Raw genomic sequence first — 21,887 nt, forward strand, 5'->3', positions numbered from 1 at the left:
TTTATCATCTGAGCTAAAAGGGAAACCCTCCAAATTAACACATTTTCCCTAAATATATCTTTACTATAATACCAATACTATTAATGTTATTCTTATCATTCTAGGAAACATTTAGGCTCAAAATCATCAATATGGGTGATATCTACTTCTCTAATATTCCTATACTTAATTCCTAAATATCATTTATTTTGATGGGATCACCCTGTTTATATAGGTTTTTTTTTTAATGCCTAGTGTTTTCTAAACATGAATCATGAACCTTTCCCCTGGTTGTTACATGCAATTTGCACATTTCATTTTTGGCAGATGCATCCTCCTCCAAATTTGTAGATTTAATAAAATAATTATTCCCACATTGTAGAAAATTTAAAGTCTGTTTCTTAACTGAATGTGTGCTTTAAAATAAACTTAGAAGAAATGGGGTCATTCTCCATCCCCCTTCTGATGTCTTTGTCAGAAGCTTTCTCTGTCCCTTTTCTTACTTTAATAAAACTCTGCTACCCAAAAGCTCTTGAGTGAGCAAGCCTGGTCCCTGGGCCCTGGGCCCGATGTTAAATCTTCTTTGGAGATCACAAATCTGACGTCTTTCACAGTAAGCTAGCATCTTGGGGGTTTGTCCGGGATCTTCGAGACAAGGTAAGCACACTCAGAGCTCTAGTCTCTCTGCTTTCTCAGTCTGCACGTTTTCTGCTTTCTTTTATTAACTCTATGGTGTGCTTGTGTGAATGAATGACACGCCCTGCATTAAACAAGTGATGAGCCCTGCTTGTGGTTTTGCGGTGCCTTGTAGTGACTGAAGGCAGTCCCAAAAAGGGGAATCTTGTCGGGGATTTATACCGACCTGTCAGTGCCAAGAGACACCCAATGTCCCTGAGAGGGGAGAAGCCAGAAATGGGCAAAGCATGTGGACCTAACTTTCCTTTCTCGGTCAACTATTCCTGGTCTCTTTGACCATTTCGTAATTGCATGGGGAATTAGAACTACTAACCTAATCTGTCAGATCATAGACTTTCTAGGGACTTGTGATCCATGCTGTTACTATGTACTTTCACTTAGACCCCAAGTATGAAAGCGCCTAGCTTTGCTAGGAGCTGAAAGTTACTAGGAGCATGTATGGAGCGAGCTGGAAGTCTAGCTCCAGGAATATCTCTCAGGCTAGAGATTACTCTCTTGGCTGCCTGCCTCAGGGGCCAGGAGCCTGAAAGTGAGTCTTTGTCATGGCTGTGCTGCCTATCTATATGGAGAGAAGCACTGCTGGTGACCATGAGGTTTTTGAGGACACAGATCAGAAATAGCCAGGATCTGTTCAGACTGGAAGTACAGTGGGCTTCTTCCTTTGGTAGCGCTAGCTCTTAGTGGACCAGAGGAGGCTCTCAGGTGGCTTTTGTCTCAATTCCTTAGATATTGTTTTGTGGAATCTGTGGGAATGAACTGGAAGGATTGGCCCTAATAGCTTGAGGACAAAAATCACTTTTTCCTCACTGGCCGACCCTCCACCACCTCTTTTGCTATCATATATACTGGCGTGGTGACACTCAGAAGGGCCATCTTGGTTGTTGCTCGCCCCTTTACGACTCACCGCTTCTACTGCGGTTAGGACTGTACTCAGGAATGTGCGCAGACACACGTAAGACGGATGCTTCCCCTAGTAGTCCTAGCTTGGGAAACATTCCAGAAAGCTACTCTGCTCCACCCCGGTGGCATTAGAGAAAAGGGCAAATCAAACAAAGGTCTTGGTTGTATGGAAATAAATCAATCTGGGATACCATCAGGTCTACACCTGGTGCATCTCCACCCCGCCGAGGTGATAGAACCAGATAAGAACTGGTATGAGTAAGATGCCTGCATCAGTAAGGGACAGACTAAGTCTGACCAGGGAAGGGATGCTTTGGTGGCAAGTCTGTCTACACCCCCATCTAGAGCAGGAAGGGACGTCTCCGGTGGAAAGAAGCCATGGCTGTGGATGCCGCTTTTTTCTCTCTTACAGGTGGGAGAACCACACCTTTAATATGTGTTTTAAAAAACAAGCTGGGACAAGTTTGATCCCCCGAGTTTAAAAAGACATATCTGATCTTCTTCTGTGATACTGAATGACCACAGTATCCTTTGGAAGACGGGAAACGCTGACCTGCTAAAGGATCTCAAATATTACTGTTTTACAACTAGACCGGTGCTGTAGAAAATAAGGGAAATTGGCAGAAGTGACATATGTGTTGCTCTTTATCTCTCTGAAAGACATGCCAGACTATGTCCTAAGGGTGCAGATTTGCATGTGAAACCTTCAACTCCCTCCTGTTCTCTTACTTTACCCCTTTATCTGGGGCTCCCAACTGAACAGACTGAAAAATCAGGGCAACTTTCTAGGAAGGGTTGCCTCAGTCTCGGTAGAATTTCAAACAGTCCCAGTTTCGGTCAAGACTATTTAGAGGATCCAAAAAGTACATAGAAGACTTTCCAGGACTAACTTTATGACCTTACTTGAAGAGATGTTATGTATGTCTTGGGACAGACACTGATTCCTGACTCGAAAACTTGAGTTTTGGGGGAAGTTAGTACTTTTGGAGATGAATGGCTTGAACGTGAGACAAGGGGAAAGAGCGAACACAGAATAGCCCTCCTTCCAACTGGGAGCCAAGTAGTTCCAATAACAGAGCTGCTTTGCTGGATGTACTCTTGAAGGACTTAAGCAAGCACACACTCCTGGTAAATTCCTAGATAGACCATGGGAGGTCTCCACAAGTTTACTGATGTTGATCTTGAAAGTGCAGAAGGAGGAATGATCTTAAAAGATAGAGTTCTCATTCAGCCAGCTCCAGATATCTTCCCTAAGTCAGAAAAACAGGAGTTTGGACCAAATCAGTCTTCAGAAAAGCTGTTGCAGCTGGCTCAGACAGGATATTATGGTAGAAAATAAGAGGCAAAAAAGAACCAGGCAAAAGACTGAAGCCCCAATAATGGCTGTTAGACCTGCTCTGAAACAGCCTGAGAAAAAAATGCCCAGAGGGACCCAGGTGAAAAGGAACGGACTTGTTATTACCGTGGAAAGGAGGGGCATCTCAAGCGGGATTGCCCTCAGGCATCTAAGCCGTCCCCAGCTCCATGTCCTGTCTGCAAAGGACCATACTGGAGAAGAGACTGTCCTCTGAAGTGTAGGCCCCAGGGTTTGTACTCTCACCACTATCGGGATCGAAGGTGCCTGGGGGTCCACACACAAGCTCCCATCCTAGTAACACCTGAGCAACCTTGAGTATTAATAACTGTGGAGGGCCAATAAGTTGATTTTCTTTTGGACACTGGGGCAACTTTCTGCTCACTAAAGCCCCTGGTCTGCTTTCTTCCTGATCCACTACCATAATGGGGCTGTCTGGACGAGTCAAATATTTTTCAGTCATTGATTTGAAGGATGTTTTCTAGAGTTAAATCTATATTAGATCATCCTCTACCTATTACTTTAAGACAATTGAGAGGATTCTTGGGCATTACAGGCTATGGCCACATATGGATTCCAGGTTATAGGGAACTTGCCTGGCCTTTATATAGACTTACAATTGAGACTCAGCAGGCCCAAACTGACAAGCTGGTTTGGTCTCTAGCTACTCAAAAGGCCTTTGCTGCTGCTGCTGCTAAGTCGCCTCAGTCATGTCCGACTTTGTGCAACCCCATAGATGGCAGCCCACCAGGCTCCCCCATCCCTGGGATTCTCCAGTCAAGAACACTGGAGTGGTTTGCCATTTTCTTCTCCAATGCATGAAAGTGAAAAGTGAAAGTGAAGTCGCTCAGTCGTGTCCGACTCTTTGCGACCCCATGGACTGTATCCCACCAGGCTCCTCTGTCCATGGGATTTTCCAGGCAAGAATACTGTACTGGGGTGCCATTGCCTTCTCCCAAAAGGCTTTTAAGGCTCTTCAAATTGCTCTTTTGCAGGCTCCAACTTTGAGCTTGCCCACAGGATCAGAGTTTAGTTTGTTTGTTACTGAAAAAAAGGCTATGGCCACATTATTTAAGGGTAATTGTTACTATTGTTTTACTAATGCCTAAAGTTCAACCCACTCCAGTACTCTTGCCTGGAAAATCCCATGGCTGGAGGAGCCTAGTAGGCTGCAGTCCATGGGGTCTCAGAGAGTTGGACAGGACTGAGCGACTTCACTTTCACTGTTCACTTTCAGACATTGGAGAAGGAAATGGCAACCCACTCCAGTGTTCTTGCCTGGAGAATCCCAGGGACGGGGGAGCCTGGTGGGCTGCCGTCTATGGGGTCGCACAGAATCGGACACGACTGAAGCGACTTAGCAGCAGCAGCAGCAGCAAAGCTCATAAAGAATTGATGATTTTGAACTGTGGTGCTGGAGAAGACTCTTGAGAGTCCCTTGGACTGCAAGGAGATCCAACCAGTCCATTCTTAAGGATATCAACCCTGGCTGTTATTTGGAAGGACTGACACTGAAGCTAAAACTCCAATACTTTGGCCACCTCATGCGACGAGTTGACTCACTGGAAAAGACTCTGATGCTGGGAGGGATTGGGGGTGGGAGGAGACGGGGACGACAGAGAATGAGATGGCTGGATGGCATCACCAACTCGATGGACATGAGTTTGAGTGAACTCCGGGAGTTGGTGATGGACAGGGAGGCCTGCGTGCTGTGATTCATGGGGTCGCAGAGAGTCGGACACGACTGAGCGACTGAACTGAACTGAACTGAGCTGCTGTTTGAGCCAGGAACCAAGATGGGCCTGAGAATCTATGTTGGCTTGCTCTGCTGACTCCAAAAGCCCTGAGTCTGCAGTTTGACCCTCAAGACAATGCCTTCCTGTCCTGAGCTCGTTCCTATGCTGCATTCCACAATCAACATAATTGCTAGGTCTGCAGAGTACTTCCCTTCTCATCAATTGAAGGCTTCCCATGATGGGTTTCTCCGCTTCAAGGAAAGGACTTTCTTCAACTCTGTGATGACATCTAACAATCCTAAGATGGACTGGTGTAACATATTGTACCTTAACTATGGGCACAATGTGACTTTCAACTTTGACTATACATTATCTTAGTTTAATGACTATTTTGCTGCACTTACGAAGGTAAGTGGGTCTAGATCTGGTGGTTTTTTACCTGATGTTTATCAAATATGGGATGAGGTCACATGGCTAACTCCTATAAAGGGACACCTACTATCTAATGCTCTCATATGCTGGGAACAAATAAAGCCTTCCCAGAAGTTAGCTGACAACTTAATTATAATGATTAGAAACAATTGGGATTTTTGCCTCAAGAAATATGCAGTGTGATCATTCCTGTGTTTTCCAATCCCAGCTCAAGTCCTCCTTTTGCCTGGCCAGGCACTGATTGGGACTGGATCCCCCAGTCATGCTGGCTTGCACCAAATGGGATCTACTGGATATGAGGCTCTTACCTATGGGCGTGGCTTCCCCCTGGTTGGATAGGGAGATGCAACCTAGGTCTAGCTTTTACTCTTGGCTTCATATTTTCAGAGCTTCCAGAGAAGCCTACTAATCTGCCACACCTTAAAACTCATTGGGCAAGATATGTATTTCACTGGCATGATTATCTGGCTGCAATATTAGTTCCATCTCTGGGAACTACAGATCAGATGTTATGCCATGAGTTGATGCTCTGACTAACTTTCAGCCTTTAATGCTGAACAAATACAAATTAGAAAGGCAGTTTTACAAAACAGATTGGCCTTAGATATTCTAAGGGCTGCACAAGGAGGAACTCGTGCCATTATTCATATCCAATATGAGTACTAATGTTACTCACTTTACTAAACACACGAACAAGATGATTCAGGATATGGATTCTCCTGAAGCCTCAGTCACCTCACTTTGGGAAACATTAAGTAGCTCCCCACGGTGGAAAACTATCTTAATCTTAATAAGTCTAATTGTTCTGTCTTTACTGTTTGTTTTCTGCATCTGTAACTGTGTAACTGGACTTGCTTTTAACCGTTTGAAAGCTTTTAAGTTACAAATGGTTGGTTGTTCAGGCTCCTAGGAGTGCCACAGACTGCTCCAACTTGGGGCCTCTTGATCAGAAACCCTCAATATGAGGGTTAGGAGAATGTATTGCCTCAACAATTTAGGGCCAGCACCCCATCACAGCAGGAAGTAGTTATGGAATGAAAACGATGCCCCTTTCCCTTGGCAACATAATTCTCTTAAAAGAAAACAAGGGAATGGGAGAGTCAATTCCTAGGCAGGTTGATAAGAACTCTGGGGTTCCACGAGGAGGAGAAAGGGGTCTGAGGCTCTTGAAACAGAGATAGTGGTCTGGAATTCTAAAGGAGGCAGAAAGGACAACCATCTTTTTTTTCCTATACATTCCTTAGTCACATAAATAGTTTTTTTCTTTCAGCTGAGAACTCATGATTATACAACAAACAATTCAGTTTGAACACTGTCATAAGGATTATATAACAACAATGTATCCTGCTTAAGGACAGTTTCTCCTTCCTGAAAATCTTCTTGCTCTTGAGTGTCCAAGAGTCTCAGGGTCAGTGGTGGCCTGCTGCAGGCTTGGGGGCACTGCCTGCAGCAGTGCGTGAATGGGACCTTTTGAAGGAGGTTACCATTATCTTGAGAGTCCCTTGGACTGCAAGGAGATCCAACCAGTCCATTCTAAAGGAGATCAATCCTGGGTGTTCATTGGAAGGACTGATGCTAAAGCTGAAACTCCTATACTTTGGCCACCTTATGCGATGAGTTGACTCACTGGAAAAGACTCTGATGCTGGGAAGGATAGGGGGCGGGAGGAGAAGGGGACGACAGAGAATGAGATGGCTGGATGGCATCACCGACTCGATGGACATGAGTTTGAGTGAACTCCGGGCGTTGGTGATGGACAGAGAGGCTTGGCGTGCTGTGATTCATGGGGTCACAAAGAGTCAGACACGACTGAGCGACAGAACTGAACTGAACTGAACCATTATCTTCATAACCTACACCACAGTTTCAGTTCAGTTCAGTCACTCAGTTGTGTCCGACTCTTTGTGACCCCATGAATCGCAGCACGCCAGGCCTCTCTGTCCATCACCAACTCCCAGAGTTTACCCAAACTCATGTCCATCGAGTCGGTGATGCCATCCAGCCATCTCATCCTCTGTCGTCCCCTTCTCCTCCTGCCCCCAATCCCTGCCAGCATCAGGATCTTTTCCAATGAGTCAGCACTTCGCATGAGGTGGCCAAAGTATTGGGATTTCAGCTTTAGCATCAGTCCCAGTGAACACCTAGGACTGATCTCCTTTAGGATGAACTGGTTGGATCTCCTTGCAGTCCAAGGGACTCTCAAGAGTCTTTTCCAGCACCACAGTTCAAAAGCATCAATTCCTCAGTGATCAGCTTTTTTCACAGTCCAACTGTCACATCCATACATGACCACTGGAAAAACCATAGCCTTGACTAGGCGGACCTTTGTTTGCAAAGTAATGTCTCTGCTTTTTAATATGCTGTCTAGGGTGATCATAACTTTCTTTCCAAGGAGTAAGCGTATTTTAATTTCATGTCTGCAATCACCATCTGAAGTGATTTTGGAGCTCCCCAAAATAAAATCAGCCACTGTTACCCCATCTATTTCCAATGAAGTGATGGGACCGGTTGCCATGATCTTAGTTTTCTGAATGTTGAGCTTCAAGCCAACTTTTTCACTCTCCTCTTTCACTTTCATCAAGAGGCTTTTTAGTTCCTCTTCACTTCTGCCATAATGGTGGTGTCATCTGCATATCTGAGGTTATTGATATTTCTCCCAGCAATCTTGATTCCAGCTTGTGCTTCTTCCAGCCCAGTGTTTCTCAGGATGTACTCTGCATATAAGTTAAATAAGCAGGGTGACAATATACAGCCTTGACATACTCCTTTTCCTATTTGGAACCAGTCTGTTGTTCCATGTCCAGTTCTAACTGTTTCTTCCTGACCTGCATACAGTTTTCTGAAGAGGCAGGTCAGGTGGTCTGGTATTCCCATCTCTTTCAGAATTTTCCACAATTTATTGTGATCCACACAGTCAAAGGCTTTGGCATGGCCTCAGGTCAAATAACAGGGAGGGAACACAGCCTAATCTCTTCAAGAAAATTAGAGATACCAAGGGAACATTTCATGCAAAGATGGGCTCAATAAAGGACAGAAATGGTATGGACCTAACAGAAGCAGAAGATATTAAGAAGAGGTGGCAAGAATACACATAAGAATTATACAAAAAAAGATCTTTACGACCTTTATAATCATGATGGTGTTATCACTCACCCAGAGCCAGACATCCTGGAATGCAAACTCAAGTGGACCTTAGGAAGTATCACCATGAACAAAGCTAGTGGAGGTGATGGAATTCCAGCTGAGCTATTTCAAGTCATAAAAGATGATGCTGTGATATTGCTGAACTCAATATGCCAGCAAATTTGGAAAACTCAGCAGTGGCCACAGGACTGGAAAAGGTCAGTCTTCATCCCAATACCAAAGAAAAGCAATGCCAAAAAATGTTCAAACAACCGCACAATTGCACTCATCTCACACGCTAGCAAAGTATTGATCAAAATTCTCCAAGCCTGGGTTCTATAGTATGTGAACCGTGAAATTCCATATGTTCAAGCTGGATTTAGAAAAGGCAGAGGAACCAGAGATCAAATTGCCAACATCCACTGGATCATGAAAAAGCAAGAGAGTCCCAGAAAAATATCTACTTCTGCTTTATTGATTATGCCAAAGCCTTTGACTGTGTGGATCACAATAAACTGTGGAAAATTCTGAAAGAGATGGGAATACCAGATGGGAATACCATCTGACCTACATCCTGAGAAATCTGTATGCAGGTCAGGAAGCATCAGTTAGAACTGGACATGGAACAACAGACTGGTTCCAAATTGGGAAAGGAGTATCGCAAGACTGTATATTGTCATCCACCTTATTTAATTTATATGCCAAGTACATCATGAGAAATGCTGGAATGGATGAAGCACAAGCTAGAATCAAGATTTCAAGGAGAACTAGCAATAACCTCAGATATGCAGATGACACCACCCTTATGGTAGAAAGTGAAGAGGAACTAAAGGTCCTCTTTATGTGTGTGAAAGAGGAGAGTGAAAAAGTTGGCTTAAAGCTCAACATTCAGAAAACTAAGATCATAGCATCTGGTCCCATCACTTCACAGGAAATAGATGGGGAAACAGTGGAAACATTGGCTGACTTTATTTTTCTGGGCTCCAAAATCACTGCAGATGGTGACTGCAGCCATGAAATTAGAAGACGTTTGCTCCTTGGAAGAAAAGCTATGACCAACATAGACAGCAAATTAAAAAGCATTACTTTGTCAACAGAGGTCTATCTAGTCAAGGCTATGGTTTTTCCAGTATTCATGTATGGATGTGAGAGTTGGACTATAAATAAAGCTGAGCGCTGAAGAATTGATGCTTTTGAACTGTGGTGTTGGAGAAGACTCTTGAGAGTCCTTTGGACTCAAGGAGATCCAATGAGTCTATCCTAAAGGAAATCAGTCCTGAATATTCATTGGAATGACTGATGCTAAAGTTGAAACCCCACCACTTTGGCCACCTGATGTGAAGAACTGGCTCATTTGGAAAAGCTCTGATGCTGGGAATGATTGAAGCAGGAGGAGAAGGGAACGACAGAGGATGAGATGGTTGGCATCACCGATTCAATGGACATGAGTTTAGTGAGCTTTGGGAGTTGGTGATGGACAGGGAGGCCTGGCGTGCTGCAGTCCATGGGGTCACAGAGAGTCAGACACAACTGAGCCACTGAACTGAACTGAACTGAACTGAAAACCTTCTGGCTAATTCTGTTATCTTAAAATGTAAACTATGGGAGTAGGTCTAGGAAGATCTTTGCAACCTTGAGACATTCTTTTGACTTATTGTAATAGCTAATTTTAAAAGTATATAACCCCCGTGCTAGCACTAGCAAGTGGGTTTTCTCTGCTCCCCTTCTGATATCTATGTCAGAAGCTTTCTGTTCTTTATCTTACATTAATAAAACTCTGCTATACAAAAACAAACAAATAAATAAATTTAGAAGAAATGTTTGGCTCAATGTATTGAAAGCTCATCAATCAGGTGCGAGCAGATTAGGATCATTATGCCTTCTTGATGGATTAAGCTCTTTACTATCACAGCATGTCTCTCTTTATTCTCAGTAATATTTCTTGTTCTGAAGTCTTCAGAGTCAGATATTGATTTGATTTCTTTGGTTCCCTTATAATTACTGTTTGCATTGTATGTCTTTTCTCCATCCTTTTATTTTGAGCAGTCTATGTCTTTATATTTAAAGTTGATTCCTTATACACAGCAAATAGCTGGTTCTTGCTTGTGGTTCATCTTGACAGTATCTGTCTCTTAGTGAAGTCCTTAGACCTTTCACATGTAATGACTTTAATGACTGTATATCTACTATCTTGCTATTTTTTTCTATTTATTTTATCTTTGGGACCCCAAGAATTCTCCAGGCCAGAATACTGGAGTGGGTAATCTTTCCCTTCTTCAAGGGATCTTTCCAACCCAGGGATGAAACCCAGGTCTCCCGCATTGCAGGTGGATACTTTACCAGCTGAGCCACATGGGAAGCTCTTTATTTTATCTATATCTGCTCATTTTTCCTACTCATTCTGTCCTCTATTGGATTTCTTTTTTTAGTTTTCTATTTTTTCTGTTGGTGTTATTTTACCTTTAAACTGATCTATAACTTTTATCTTCCACTTTATTAAATGATATTATAATATCTTATCATATAAGTATACTTCTTTTTTATATAATGTTTTAATTTAAAATATTCACTTCATGTTATATCATTTACTTTGTCATGTTTTATTTTTTTGTTTGATGTGGAGCTTTAATCTTTAAAGAAACATTTTATTGATGTATGACTGATATACAAAGACTGTACATTTTTAATTGATACAGTTTGCTGAGTCTGAAGATAATTATACACCTGTGAGATTGTCACCACAATGTGTGTCAAAAACATATCCGTTACCTCTAAAAGTTTCTTCTTTATAGGTATTGCCTCTTTTGTAATAACATTCAGCATAAGACATACTCTCTAAACAAATTTCAAGTGTAAAATGAAATATTGTTTACTATAGTCACCATGATGTATTAGAACTCCAGAGCTTTTCATCTTTTAATAGAAACTCCTTTGTCTAAACTAGTATCTCCCTGTTTTACTCCCCCTCAGGCAACTGCTACTCTCTGCTTCTATGAGATTTTCTATGATTTTGACTATTTTAGATTTCTTGTATAAGTGATACCATGTAATATTTATTCTTCTGTGTCTGGTTTATTGCACTTAGTATAAAGTTCTCCAGGTTGCAGTATTTAAAAGTTTTAGGGTGAATTTTTTTTTAACTACTCACTTAGTTAATCTTTAAAGTTTATCTGAATTCAATTTGCTGTGAATCCCACCTCCTTCTACTTCCTGTTTATAAATTTTTTTTAAATTTTGTTGACAGTGTTTTGTTTTCTGAACTAGCACTTCAGTTTAGTAGATAACAATGCTATTTATAGGTACTATTAAATGCTTTGTGCCTCATATTGAAGTTTTCAGCCATAGATATTCTTTTCTGTTCTGAGTTAATGAAAGTTTTGTTTTTCAACAATGACTGTTTTTAAAGACTTTTCCCATGTATTGAGATAATCATATGTTTATTTTCTTGTATTTTTGTTAGTAAAGTGAATTATATTGAATGATAGTCAAATTTCAAACCAATATTATATTTCTGGGTGTCTTAAACTAGATCATCACTTTTGCTTCCTGTTTTTACATATTCTTGAATTTGTATTGCTGTTTTTAAAGGAATTTTTTATACTTCTTTTTAAGTGAAATTGGCTTAAAAAATTCCCTTATAATGATGCCTGTCAAATTTTAGAATGAAGTTTATTCTGGTTTCATTGGATGGAGGAATGCTCTTCCAGAAAGGGGAAGAAATATCAATCTCTGTCTTCAATGGCATTCTTACATGAAAGGAGTCACAATTTTTTTTTTTTTTATTTATGACTAGCTTTATCCAATTCTTAGTGGGGACTCTATTTTCTAGGGTCCATAATGTATAATATTTATAAATATTTAATTTTGTGCTTGAGAATTGGGAATTTATTTGTAAAGATAGAAGATGCCTAGATAAATTTATTAAGTTATAAATACAGACATATTTTGATAAATATACCAGATTGCTTTCTAAAAATTTATCAGCAATTTTTGACTAAAGAGAACTTCCATATTTCCACATTTTCAGTCTTATTTTATTCCTTATCAGTATAACAGAGAACATAACACTTCTCTCTTGTTTTAAATTATATTTTTACTACCTAATAGATTGACTTTTTTTCTGTTTGTGTTTATCATTTGCATAGCTTTTCATGAAATTTGCTGCCTATGATATATGACTCATAAGTGTTTAGAAATAGTAAAATATGGTTGTCATTTGAGAATTAGGTTTTATAACATACATAATGTATAGAACATATGTCAATTCTCTTCAGTTCAATTACAGTGACTCTTAGGCCAGTAAATTTTTATTTTAATCTGGTGAGAGGTATTAGCACACTCTGAAAAAGACTATATTTAGTCCTGAATATACAGGGAAATAAGAGAGGGAATCACCAAGGCAAATCATAACAGTGCCCACCCCAACGTTGTTCAGGTGGTGTTTCCCTGTCAGGTTATCAGAGTATGATGATCTTGTGTCAATCAAGTAACCAACATAGCTTCACCAAAAGCACTAACTAATAATTCGATATCTTTTCTAATTACAATGCTGTGACTATTTGATTTGTTTTATAATTACAATTTCAGTGGAACTTGACAAATTCCCCCAAGTTTCTTGCAATTATCAAAAGTTGGCATTTCTGGGTCTGTAAGTCTGTGGGCCAAAACTTGCACTAGGGCAATTCATTAAATTGGTATCAATCATGAGGTTTTCTGGTGGTTGGCCAGCAAAATGTGCTCCGCTGGTCATACCCTTCTGCAATTCGAATACAGAGTAAGTTCTGTGAGTCTTTGTTTCCTTAATGTTCAGTCATTTACATGAAGCCAGAGTTCTTTCTTAATCTCCTCTGACCACAACATCGGCATAAATTAAGTAAAAAGTTGCTGAAAAGTATTGAGCTACATTGAATTGAACAAAGCTGAACATTACCACACTGAGACTATTAACACTTCATATGTTTATAACATACCATTATAAACATATGTTTATGATGTCTATTATATCCTTTACTTGCTTTTATTATCTGGTAATGAACTTTTTAATAGATATCTTGACTTCAGTTGAAATCTTTTACTGAACACGGAACTATGGCTTTGCCTCTTTTGTAAAACCTGTCATTTCTCATTTGAATAATATTCATATCAGTTCAGTTCAGTTCAGTCGCTCAGTCGTGTCCGACTCTCCGCGACCCCATGAATCACAGCACGCCAGGCCTCCCTGTCCATCACCAACTCCCGGAGTACACTCAAACTCATGTCCACAGTGTCGGTGATGCCATCCAGCTATCTCATTCTCTGTCGTCCCCTTCTCCTCCCGCCCCCAAGCTTTCCCAGCATCAGAGTCTTTTCCAGTGAGTCGCATGAGGTGGCCAAAGTGTTGCACTTTCAGCTTTAGCATCAGTCCCTCCAATGAACATCCAGGACTGACCTCCTTTAGAATGGACTGGTTGGATCTCCTTGCAGTATAAGGAACTCTCAAGAGTCTTCTCCAACACCACAGTTCAAAAGCATCGATTCTTCGGCGGTCAGCTTTCTTCACAGTCCAACTCTCACATCCATACATGACCACGGGAAAAACCATTGCCTTGACTAGACGGACCTTGGTTGGCAAAGTAATGTCTCTGCTTTTTAATATACTATCAAGGTTGGTCATAATTTTCCTTCCAAGGAGCAAGCATCTTTTAATTTCATGGCTGCAATCAGCATCTGCAGTGATTTTGGAGCCCAAAAATATAAAGTCTGACACTGTTTCCACTGTCTTTCCATCTATTTCCCATGAAGTGATGGGACCACATGCCATGATCTTTGTTTTCTGAATGTTGAGCTTCAAGCCAACCTTTTCACTCTCCTCTTTCACTTTCATCAAGAGGCTTTTGAGTTCCTCTTCACTTTCTGCCATAAGGGTAGTGTCATCTGCATATCTGAGGTTATTGATATTTATCCCGGCAATCTTGATTCCAGCTTGTGCTTCTTCCAGCCCAGCGTTCCTCATGATGTACTCTGCATATAAGTTAAATAAGCAAGGTGACAATATACAACCTTGACGTACACCTTTTCCTATTTGGAACCAGTCTGTTGTTCCATGTCCAGTTCTAACTGTTGCTTCCTGACCTGCATACAGGTTTCTCAAGAGGCAGGTCAGGTGGCCTGGGATTCCCATCTCTTTCAGAATGTTCCACAGTTTATTGTGATCCACACAGTCAAAGGCTTTGGCATAGTCAATGAAGCAGAAATAGATGTTTTTCTGGAACTCTCTTGCTTTCTCCATGATCCAGTGGATGTTGGCAATTTGATCTCTGGTGCCTCTGCCTTTTCTAAAACCTGCTTGAACATCTGGGAGTTCACGGTTTACATACTGCTGAAGCCTGGCTTGGAGAATTTTGAGCATGACTTTACTAGCGTGTGAGATGATAGCCTGTTTTTAATAAATTTAAGTTTATTAAAGTGATATCCAATGAAGTAACCTCACACCCTCACGTGTGGACAACAAATGTGATAAGGAGATCAGATTGCTGCAGGGTACAAGGTCTCAAAGATGTGACTGAGGTAAGGACAATCTAGTTTTCCACTAGTTTCCTATTTCATCACTCCAAATGTCTCATGTGTATCAAACAACATTATAACTTACCTGAAAATCAGTGTTTTGAAGATTTTATCCTTTCTATGGCACTTATTGCATGTGCTTGCATGTTAAACTTTTGGTATATTGATAAATATGGTAATAGAACAGTAATTGTCTTACAATCAAAGTAATAAAAAGAAAAACACAATTACATCTTCAGTTAAAAAATGGCATTTGGATTCAAAGCTAACACAAATAGAATAAACACCCCCTGGCATGAATCAGTGATGTGGTGATAACAGTGATAGATCTGTGACTAATAAGGGGCTGAATCAATTATGCTCACCTTCTTTATCACAGTCATTCCCTGATTTGGTGAGATGTTTCTGAAATTTCACTTAATTTTTTTTTAAAGTATGGGATATATTTCATAATTATTAATATGTGCACTTTCTGTGATTACTTTGAAATTTAAACTCGCACATGAATTAAACAAATCACTGTCTATTTCAGTCAGTTCAGCTCAGTCGCTCAGTCGTGTCCGACTCTTAGCAACCCCATGAACCACAGCACGCCAGGCCTCCCTGTCCATCACCAACTCCCGCAGTTCAATCAAACTCATGTCCATCGAGTCGGTGATGCCATCCAGCCACCTCATTCTCTGTCGTCCCCGTCTCTTCCTACCCCCAATCGCTCCCAGCATCAGAGTCTTTTCCAATGAGTCAACTCGTTGCATGAGGTGGCCAAAGTATTGGAGTTTCAGCTTTAGCATCAGTCCTTCCAATGAACACCCAGGACTGACCTCCTTTAGAATGGACTGGTTGGATCTCCTTGCAGTCCAAGGGACTCTCAAGAGTCTTCTCCAGCACCACAGTTCAAAAGCATCAATTCTTCAGCGATCAGCTTTCTTCACAGTCCAACTCTCACATCCATACATGACCACGGGAAAAACCATAGCCTTGACTAGACGGACCTTGGTTGGCAAAGTAATGTCTCTGCTTTTTAATATGCTGTCTAGGCTGGTCATAACTTTCCTTCCAAGGAGTAAGCGTCTTTTAATTTCACGGCTGCAATCAGCCTGTTTAGATATCCTATAATTATTTTTAGCTGGTAGGTTTATTATCAATGATATAAATAAAATCTGTAAAGTGCTATGACAGTTGTCCCAGAAAGCATAAGACTACTCTTATAATTTGAATTATGGCCTTGGTGATGCTGCTGCTGCTAAGTTGCTTCAGTCGTGTCTGACTCTGTGCGACCCCATAGACGGCAGTCCACCAGGCTTTGCCCTCCCTGGGTTTCTCCAGGCAAGAACACTAGAGTGGTTGCCATTTCCTTCTCCAATGCATGAAAGTGAAAAGTGAAAGTGAAGTCACTCAGCCATGTCCCACTCTTCGCGACCCCATGGACTGCCGCCTACCAGGTCCTCGGTCCATGGGATTTTCCAGGCAAGAGTACTGGAGTGGGGTGCCATCGCCTTCTCCGTGGTGATGCTATTGATATGTTATTTGCTTCAAATTCAGAGCATCAAAACTCAGTCCTATCATTAATACTATAGTATTTGGGGTATTTAAAATTTAACATAAATAATAAATATAATTTAAAATTTATGAACAGTATTGCCTTATTTATGAATGTGGAATATTTGCAACTACTTATAGGAATCAAGTTATTAGCTGAAATAATTATGAACTATAACTTATGAAAGCAATTTTCATTTAGCTTATAATGTCAAAGCAGTTTCTATTTTTAGCACTAAATTGCTTTCTATGCTACTCCAGTCAAGTTAGATGTGTTTGCTAATCTGATTTAATATGGAGATATCTTTAAAAGGTTGCAAGATTTTTTAACAAGACTTATATAAAGGACATTATAAATTTTAATATATGTAGCTACTGTTTGGGGGCTTCCCTTGTGTCTCAGACAGTAAAGAATCTGCCTGCAATGTGGGAGACCTGGGTTCAATACCTGGGCTGGGAAGATCCCCTGAAGGAGGGCATAACAACCCACTCCAGTATTTTGGCCTGGAGAATCAGAGGAGCCTGGCAGGCTCCATGGGGTCCCAGAGTCAGATACGACTGAGCAACTAAGCACAGCACAGCACAGTTACCATTTCAGGGAAGATGAAGTGAGCCACAGAATATCAAAACTGGTAACATAATATGCAGTTCTGCATTGCATTTGCCAACTTTAGAGTGACAAATCAGGTCCTATAACCAGAAAGACTAATTATGATAGAAACACAGTGATAACAACTACACATGGGCATTACAAAGAACAAGAAGAAAGGACTTGTGTTGCTTCATCACAGTTGTCTAAAAGGCTTCCTTGGAACCCACATGTTGGTTCCTTAGTTTCTTCATGGCTTCCTTTACATCTTTATTCCTTAGGGTGTAAATCATAGGGTTAAGAAGAGGAGTGAATCCAGTAAAATACACAGAGATAAATTTATCAACTGTGAAGCTTTCAAAGGGCCAAAAGTAGATAAAGATTAATGGGCCAAAGAACAGAAATACAACAGTAATGTGGGCAGACAGAGTGGAAAGTGCCCTGGATGTCCCACCAGAGGCTTGGCGATGGACAGTAGCAAGGATGATAGTGTAAGAAATGAGCAAAAGGAGAAAACAGATAAGTGACAACAGGCCACTACTTGTGAGCACCAGGATCTCTAAAACATAGGTGTCCAAGCAGACAAGTTTAATCACGAGGGGGAAATCACAAAAGAAATTGTCTACCTTGTTGGGTCCACAGAAAGGAAGATCTATTGTGAATACCAGGTGACTGGCTGAGTGCAAGCAAGATGCCAATGGCCCGGGAGACCCCCACCAGGACAGTGCACAGTCTTCGGCTCAGGATGGTCATGTAATGTAGAGGTTTGCATATAGCGATATATCTATCACAGGCCATGGCAACAAGACGTACCATCTCACTGCCCCCAAAAACACGCAAGAAAAAAATCTGTGACATGCATCCCTTGAAAGTGATGGTCTTGTGTTCACTGAGGAAATCTGCAATCACCTTGGGAGTGGCAAATGTAGCCTGACAGACATCAATGAAGGAGAGATTGCTAAGAAAAAAGTACATCGGAGAATGCAATCGAGAGTCTGTAATCACTGTGAGAATGATAAGAATGTTTCCCAACACTGCAGCACCATAAAACACAGAGAAGACAAAGAAAAGGAAGAGCTGGAGTTCCCGAGAGCTAGACAGGCCCAACAAAATGAATTCTGTAACCACTGACTTATTGATCCATCCATTAACTGAATCTGGGCTGCTCAAGTTATCTAAAGGGAAAAAAAAAATTATTTAAAAAAATAACAGATAAGGGTATTATTATTTCTAGGAATTTATATTTTCCTTGTGTTACATAACTATACAAATTGTCATTTACTTTTGCATTTATGGATTGGCTAGATAAAAGATGGATAAAGATTTACCCAATTAATAGTTGTCAATATGGAAGGAAGGGAAAATTTGATTTGATATTATATACCAATACACTTTTTATAGAAGTGTGCAAGATCTCAATAGCACTTTGAAAGTCCCATGTACCATACTTATACATTCAGATTACAAATTCAAAAGATGAATCTGATGCCTTTTACAGAATCTTGGAGGGACAAGAAATTTAGGCCAAGTGCAAAGAGATGAAAATCAGACCAGTTACTTTAGCAATGACATTGGAGAAATAAGTGAGATGTGTCCATGCATTTGAAAAAATCTGCAGTGATAATAAGAGAGAGAAATTAATTTGTAACAAGTTAAGCTACTATGAGTGACAAATTACTTTCACTTTTCTATATTAAAACAATTTGAGTTTTATATGATTTAGTAGTTAAAATGTTTTCCGAGAACCTCAGAAGCATATGTTCTTTTCAATCACTCTTTATTTCTCTCCATATGATCTCCTTTTCACAGCAATTGAATATAATATTATTTAATCAGACCTTCAAAGCACTTCAAAGATGGAACTGAATGTAATTTAATTACTATGATATGTTTGTTCTTTAAACATATTTGTACCACTTATGTTTGCTGGTCATTTTTTAATCTCTTCTTTCTCTGATGAGTTTTTCACAATAACAAAAGTGTTTTTGCAAAGTCAACTGAAAATATAATTTATATATTAACAAATAATACAAATTGCCTGCTCTGTACCATGCAACCTCATGGACTCTGGAGCCAAAGCAATGGGAAAAAAGGAGGGGAAATGTGCCCCACCTTCATTTGGTTATATCCTAAAGAAATGGTGGGACTGGCAGAGGCAATGGAGACAAAATATATATTATGTCATTTAGTGAGAAGTGCTTCAGAGAAAATAAAGCAGGGCAAAGGAATATGGACTAACCAAGTGATCATAAAAGCCTCTCTGGGTAGGTTACATTTCAGCAGCAACTAAAGAAAATGAAGAGCAAGCCTTGAGGAAATCTACTTCAGACAAAAGGAATAGCAAACGTGCAATAAATTGTTTATGTGAAATAAGCATTCTCTTGAAAAACATCAGTATAATTTTGGCTGGTTTATTAGAAACTAAATAATGGAAACTTAGCTTTTAACCTTACTATGAAATTGGCATAATCGACTTTTTTGAACAATAATCTGCCTCATAGGCTTAAACAATTTTAGAAAGCTGTTTATTCAGTCTGTTAATTGGGCTTCACTGGTGGTTCAGAGGTTAAAGCGTCTGCCTCCAATGCGGGAGATCCCGGTTCGATCCCTGGGTCGGGAAGATCCCCTGGAGAAGGAAATGGTAACCCACTCCAGTATTCTTGCCTGGAGAATCCCATGGACGGAGAAGCCTGGTAGGCTATAGTCCACGGGGTCGCAAAGAGTCAGACACGACTGAGCGACTGAACGGAACGGAACGGAATTCAGTCTTAAAATATGGACACACACTAAAAACCTAGTCTTTCTTGTTTTCTAAAAAGAAATACAGATATAAAATTGCATTCCAAATTCTATACATATACTTCTGTATACAGAATTTGAAAAGCAATTTATATTTTTATTTAAATGTGTGGTGATAATTGTGTCATTCAAAATAAAATTGAAATGATCTGTGATTTCTTGTAAGAACCCTAGAAATGAAGCTTATGGCCAGATCTCAGAAACTGAGAAAATTTTTCTGTGTCTGTAGTCACATTCAATGATAGCTGCATGAGATATATTGTATTATTTAGTAAAGGTAAGACATCCACATCCGCATTTTAAAATATAAAAATTACTAATTACTTTTTTGTGTTATTCATAGAATCTTATGCCTTTTAAAACATCTTCCTATAGTGTATCAATGTATATACAAGGCTTGACAAGAGTTTTCGAAGTGATAAATGCAAAATCTATTGAGTTATTAAAATGACAATTTTTTGCCCGATTCTATTCTCTATCACCATATCTATTTTTTCAAAATAATTTAGCTATATGCTTACCTTCACCTGGTAAGCATCGACGTGTTAGCAGTGACAATAATCAAATAAGTCTAATGTTTTATTTCAGATTTTAGAATCTCATATACAAACTCCAAGCTCTTTTTTTTAATTTAATTCTTTTATATTGGAGTATAGCTGACTTACAATATTGTGTTAGTTTCAGGTGTATAGCAAAGTGATTCAATTCTACATATACATATATCCATTCTTTTTCAGATTCTTGTCCCATATAGGCTATTACAGAATCTTGTCATCTCAAGTCTATAAATACTTTAGCCCAGAATCCCTTTAACTCTGAATGCTAATATCTATATTTAATTTTTTGCTTCATGTGATTAAATTCCACATAACAGTTTTGAGCGAAATCACAGGGGAGCAATAATAGGTTGAAGAAAAGAAACCTCCAAAACCTATTGGCTTTAAAAAAAAAAAAAAAGAAAAGATTGAGTCACAAGAGCCCATAAGACAATGTTTGAATACCATACTGCTGCTGCTGCTGCTGCTAAGTCACTTCAGTCGTGTCCGACTCTGTGTGACCCCATAGACGGCCTCCTACCAGGCTCCCCTGTCACTGGGATTCTCCAGGCAAGAACACTGGAGTGGGTTGCCATTTCCTTCTCCAATGCATGAAAGTGAAAAGTGAAAGTGAAGTCGCTCCGTCGTGTCCGACTCTTAGCGACCCCATGGACTGCAGCCTACCAGGCTCCTCTGTCCATGGGGTTTTCCAGGCAAGAGTACTGGAGTGGGGTGCCATTGCCTTCTCCCTTGAATACCATGCCCCCAAATCTCAGATAACCAATCCCATGGACTGCAATAGCCCATTAAAAAAAACTTCCTTTAGTGAGGTCATCTTGCTGTGGGAATTATTAACATACTTCAAGTTGTTTTTCTCAAAAACAAGATGATAAAAGCATTTATTTGTCTATAATTGAAAGCAAAGTACATATCACAAGAGGGAAATGTAGTGACCTAGGAGTCTGCAACAGCAGTTACTCTTGTTTAACAAGCTGTCTCCCTCCATGTGCCTTTGTCTAAAGTGGCAAAGACAATAAACACCAGCCTAAATGCCCAGAGCAGGAATATGTATCATAAGAAATATCAGTCTCCAATGGGCCTAAGATAATCAGAATCTTTTCTTTAATCCTTTGCTTTTATCTTTTTATGGAAATATCTATGATGAAGTTTTTGGAACTCCATATCTTATAATAAGCTACCCCTCAAAATCCAATATTTTCATTGTCTTTGCTCATTACTTAACTAAACATCAGAATCAAAAAGAAAGTCATTTGGGCATACAGTGGGTAAAACTGCTTAGATACACAAGTAGTTTGCTTTTGGATATTGTGGAAAGAGGTCTCAGAGCAGTGAAAGGACTGAAGTCTACAGAGAAGAGCAGGTGACAGCAAGAAAGGGAAACTTGGTGAGCCAATAAAGAAGCCCAGGTTTCTCTGAATTCTCTGTTGATAGACCAGCTTCCTTCTTGATATCTTTCTCTTTAATATTTCACAGATATTTCAATTCTTCTGTTTCCAAACCTATTCCCCATCCCCAGCTAATGGCATTTCTTTTGCCTCAGCATTTTCAGCCAGAAACTTAGTACCTTTTTTTTCCTCAGTCTTTTTCTATATACTACTTTGTATTCTTCCAAAATATTCCATTTATTAAATTATATTCAT

At 40.0% G+C, this 21,887-nt stretch overlaps 1 pseudogene; it reads right to left on the minus strand.

Annotated features, from left to right (window-relative positions):
• Positions 1 to 17,097: 17,097 nt before the first annotated feature.
• LOC148776787 (olfactory receptor 4K1-like) lies at positions 17,098 to 17,920 on the minus strand (annotated as a pseudogene).
• Between the last annotated feature and the right edge of the window lie 3,967 nt (positions 17,921 to 21,887).

The sequence above is a fragment of the Moschus berezovskii genome, chromosome 9 (genome assembly GCF_049115385.1).
Source record: "Moschus berezovskii isolate FMDL1 chromosome 9, NW_MosBer_1.0, whole genome shotgun sequence".
Classification (NCBI taxonomy): Eukaryota; Metazoa; Chordata; class Mammalia; order Artiodactyla; family Moschidae; genus Moschus; species Moschus berezovskii.